This window comes from Triticum aestivum, chromosome 2B (assembly GCF_018294505.1).
Source record: "Triticum aestivum cultivar Chinese Spring chromosome 2B, IWGSC CS RefSeq v2.1, whole genome shotgun sequence".
Lineage (NCBI taxonomy): Eukaryota > Viridiplantae > Streptophyta > Magnoliopsida > Poales > Poaceae > Triticum > Triticum aestivum.
Window position 1 is genome coordinate 61,085,923 of NC_057798.1, and position 5,304 is coordinate 61,091,226.

The 5,304-nt window shown below is 46.2% G+C and overlaps 1 long non-coding RNA gene across 1 annotated transcript; it reads left to right on the plus strand.

Annotated features, from left to right (window-relative positions):
* Positions 1-1,410: 1,410 nt before the first annotated feature.
* LOC123040433 (uncharacterized) lies at positions 1,411-2,806 on the plus strand. The gene is made up of 3 exons (XR_006418162.1): positions 1,411-1,644; positions 1,716-2,019; positions 2,125-2,806. It is a non-coding gene; the product is annotated as an uncharacterized lncRNA (long non-coding RNA).
* The last annotated feature ends 2,498 nt before the right edge of the window (positions 2,807-5,304 follow it).

Sequence of the window (5,304 nt, forward strand, 5' to 3'; positions counted from 1 at the left end):
TCTCCCTCCTATGCTCCCCTCGCCCGCATGGTTGTTTCCCGTAGCGTGTACGCGATCAAGACCACTCCTGTGTTGGTATAGATCAAATTATAAAATCTAGGGGTTGTACGTCTATGTTTTCAATACAAGATAACTTGTCCGCTCCCCCGCGTCGTCCGCTCCGGGCGACTCGGGGGCGAAAACCCTAGCCGCCCCAGGTCTCCCCCGCCTCCCCTCCTCCTCCCCCGCCGCCGCCGGCAGCCGCCCGCGCGGCAGTAGGTGGCGGCGGGGCTTCCCCGCGCACCCGCCTCGACGTGGAGACACCCCTTCCCCGCATCAGACGCCGCCGCACGCCCTGGATCGGCCCTGGATCGGGGCTGGCTCCTCTCTGGCGGCTGGTGGGCCGAGGATCGCCGGATCCGCCCGGATCTGGCCGGCGCGGCCCTGCTTCGTCGCCCGGCTTGGGTGCTCGCGGCGTGGTCTCCCTGGTGGCGGCGATGTGGGTCGTTCTCCGTGTCTTGATGGGATGTGCGCGGTGGGTGGATGCCGGGGCGGCGGCCTCGGACGGCGTGGACGGCGTGGCCTCTCGACGGGCGACGGCCATGGGAGCTGGTGGTCCGTGACTTCGGCTGTGCGGGCGGCGAGGTCTCGGTGGACGACTACTACGGTGGGTCGGGGTGCCCCGTCACCCGGCGTGCCTGCTACGATGAAGTCCGACGCCTTCTCCGGCTGCGGGCGCTCCCCTGGCCTGTCTTTGGTCGGGTGGTTGGGAGGGGGGCGGGATTGGGGGAAACCCTTGGCCGTCGGCGGAGGCCACGACAATGGCGGCGCCTTGTGGGCGTCGATTCCCTTCTTGGAGGCCTTGTCGAGGTCCTATCCCGTCTCTCACTGTGCTTTCCATTTGGGCGTAAGCTCTAGTTCCCCTTGCGGGCGACGGCGTCGTCCCTTCGTCGCGTTCCTTCTTGAAGGCGTCGCCTGGGGTCCCCGGAAGCACGGTGGGCGCTTCGTGGTGCGTGTGAGGTGTTTGGCGGCGGCAATGTGTGCGGAGATTTATCTATTCTACCGCTGATCTTCATCCTGTGGTAGCGATCCATCTGCTTGGTGATGTTCTACCGTAGGTGGTGGTCGTCATTTGGGTCATGGTGGCGTTGATGGCGGAGGGCCTGCCAAGGATGGCACCTCAATTTGCTTGGAGATGGTCCAGTGGAAGATGGTGGAGACGACACTTGTGAGTGCGTCAGACCGGTTTATACCCCAGACCCGGTATGTGGCTAGGCTGGGGATTCCGGCTTTCGATGTTAGGTTTAGGTGAGTGGTCTGGGTAGGGGCCCAGCTAGCACCCCTTCATCATATGGATAGGAGTAGCGGCATATGTTGCCTAGTTGGTGGATTCAGGCTTATTGTTGTAACACTTTGTAAGGTCCTCGGGAATAATCAATAAAGTGGCCGTATGCATCTTCCAGATGCAGAGGCTGGGGGTCATCCTCCTTTTCTAAAAAATAAAATCTTGGGCCAAAACACGTTCAAAAGGCCCAAACTCCTTTATCTGTAGTATAAAAATAAAGGTAAAATAAACGCGATCTCTCCCCAACCTCTATCTTCCTCATGTATGCAGCCGCCGCCGGCTTCTATCAAAGTTGGCTATAGGGCGCCAGCTGCTACCAGGTGGGCTGTGCATCCTCTTCCACCTCTTCTCTCTTCCATCCTCCAATGAGACCTATTGAGTTGTATTTCAGGCCTTAAAGCTTAATCAAGTGGATGCTCAATCAGGAGGTTCTACACGTGTATGTTCAAGTCGAGCTCTGCACATAATCGCATCCGAAGGATTCATCGCCGTTCAAAGGATGAAGCTCAAGACCAGTATGATCAAGAATTTGTTGCCATCGATTATGTCTCATGTGCATGTGCTAGCTGCTTGAAGAAATTCATCTATGTCCTGAACGGCATATACTGTACTGACACACCTATCGAGAATCAATCAACCCGCTTGGGAAATCAGCTTGGCTATGTGTAAATAACGTGCATGTGTGTTGGCGCCATGTGAGTTGCAGCTCGCAACGTGTGTCAGACAACTTCAATCATGTTCCTTCTCTCTTTATAGCTCCTTTATAACTACTGTCGTTAAATCTGATGTTCTTTTCTCAGATTTTCCCTGTGGATACTAAGATGCATGGCACCACTGTTGAGATCAACGATGACATCGTCTATGTCTATCAATGTGATTGGCAATCACCAGAGGTACTCACCCCCAATAGATGAACTGTTCCGTCCCTGTAGCTATGTCTGAATGAAACGGATCATGTATAGCATGCATCACTTTTGTTTCTGTTGGTGTACTATATATCAAAACGGTCGACGACATGTTTGTGTCTGCGATGTGCCATCACAGCACAATCCAGTACATAGTTGTTGTAGTGGTAAGACAGAGTCAAGATAGAGCGACCCTGATGCATCGTGCAGTGTGGCACGATAAGAGTGGTTTGCTGGGTCGACGTGAGTGCCAACGCTGTACCACTATGAAGGAGTTCGGCAATGTTTATGCTCAAAAAATGTCTCATTTGGTTATGAACTAATCCACGTGGCAATGGCTATGACTGAATCTAATAACTATTTTTGAAGCAATCAGATATGACTTTCACGTGTGTGTAGTTCTGGTGAGATAATCAATAATCAACGTGTGTGTACAAGTAAACATGAATTTGTTCATTTGGGTGCCTGATTACAATTTTGTATGGTCTAGAAACAAAAAACATGTTAATCTCAAAGCATGATCTAATAGTACATAGTGGGGACAGGTTACGAAAATCCGCACTCTTAATTATTCAGATTAGAAAAGGGTGTAGTTTTAACATATCTAAACATGTAGAAAAACCTTTTGCTCCTATCGGGAGATGTAGCAGCAAATTTTACCAAATATAGCCCAGTATACAAGTCTACAAGTTTCACAAAATGGCAGGTAGAAACATGTCCCCTTTGTATATAGTTGTTACATATCGTCTCAAAATCATGTAGATTGAAGTCTCACTTTTATTTAGACCATTGGATCTGTTTCCTAATGTTGCTGGCTAGGTGTGGGATATGGTCTCAAAATATTATTTGGATGCATTTGTTTTTCCAGACTGATAAAAATTGGCCCCCTAACCCATGCATGTTCATGGGTTGGCGACTACCAACAAATGTTGATGCATATTCGAGTCCATCATTAACGTAATTAACGAACAAATCTTTATATATGTCTGTTGTACTGTTACTTCCAATCATTACAAAAAAGGTACATTCAATTGGTTCCATGTTCATCCATACACATGAATCTTTTGGAATCAGTACAAACTTGATCTGCTTAAACTTTTATTTTGATGCGTATATATATGTTGCATCTACCTGTGCAGACTGCATGGCTTTGGTCGCAAGGCTTCATGCTAGCCAATCTACTCTTCCACCATGCAATTAAGATCGAGTGAAAAGCCATGCACATGTGTCACTTACACTAGAAGATTGTATGAAAGCAGCACGTTGATTTAGGTTCTCGAAAATTGTTTTCGACAAGGTGGGGGTCAATACGCCTACTGTGATGACGACCATGGCCTGGACTTGAGATGAATTTTTTGCCATCAAAATAGGCGATTCACTATCTTTGCCTACAGTCATGATAATAATTCGATATGTATCTGATCTATAGTTCTCTCATTTAACTACAATCCAGTCTGTTTTCCTTATTTTCTTGCTGGTGAATTATAATTTCTAAGCTAGAGCAAAATTCACGTAACTGGATATCCCCACTTCCACTTGGCAGATGGAGAAACACGCCAACGAGTCCGCCTGCTTCCACGAGCCCTTATTAACAACCACGCCTACATCAACACCATTTGACTTCCGCAAACTCTTATCAAATTTTAGCCAACTCGCCGAATAAACTAGGTAAATATACATTGGTCATACCCCAGTAAACATAAAGGGATAAGCAACTTTTGGCAATGCTACAAGAAAAAGATAGATGACGTGACCACCTTTAGGTATGACCATGACTACACATGATGCAGAGTGATATAGTTTCTACGCGCGATGTCATTAAACGATTGTGTATTTGGACGATATGACCCTTCTTTTCGTATGCCAAATTTGATAGGTGTATACAGTGTGGCATGTGTGTATGCATCACATTACGAAGAAGTGATGACCAAATAATATCCCTGATACAACAAAGGATATGATCTTTGATTTTGCTACCTTTCAATATGGGATATGACAATAGGACATGATTGACTACATGCGTGATTGGAAGTGAGAGAGTGAAAAAACCATTGACAGACTATATAAATAATATGCTTGATACTAGGTAACTATGACTATTTTCCAATATTCTTTCTTCATTTTCAAGTTCATGATGTGTCAGCGGGTAAGATGCAACTAAGGTCTCATAGTAAACTCTAAAAGGTCGGCATTGTGATTCATAAGCCAAATTGAATTGTGTCGCATTGGCTTGCATATTTGGTACCATAGTAACCTCAAAAGGGTACGGTGTGGAAGGGTTCTTACAATAAGTTAAATTATCGGTTAGTTAATTCATGAGTCAAACTAATTACCATCGGTTAGTTAAATCATCTCATCATGCCATCATAATGTTTGCTACCATGTGGAAGTGTTCTCACAATAATATTTTGATAAGGTCTGAGAATTAAAAGAAACCTTCTCATCTGTATTACAAATTGACATCAGTAAATATACTACTACATCATTGAGATCCTAACTAAGTTTTTTGTACCGTATGTAATATTTCATAGTCAATTTCAAACAAGCCAAAAATTACGTGACAGAGCAATTTGTTTGCACTAATTGGTATTTGAATATTGTGCCTCAACAATAGTTAATTTGACTAATATACATCTGCCTTTCAGGTGTATTGCTTGACGCGTTAATTTCTATGAAGTATTGTATGCACTAGCCCGTGCATTTGCACGAGTTGACGACTAGTTGTAGTTAATTAAAGATTTTATTCGTACATAGAGAAAGGCGGTGTCTAGGCGGGATGAAATATATAGGTGGGTTGGGCGACATTGTTCGACCCTGGAAGCAAAGCTTTCTGGCCACATTGCATATCCCTATTGTGTGATTTGTGCAAGCGTACGTGCAGATGTTGTATATCAGAGAAGGTCTGCAACAGTGCTGGGGGAATTCATAAACTGCGTGCAACCACCATGCATGATGATTCCGTCACTGGTCGGGTCGCCAGGCCGGAATGATGGATGTTTCACCGTCCGTCCTCTCTCATTATCAACAGCACAGTATTTCTGCAGCGGCATGATTCCGCTTTCGCACGCACCCCCC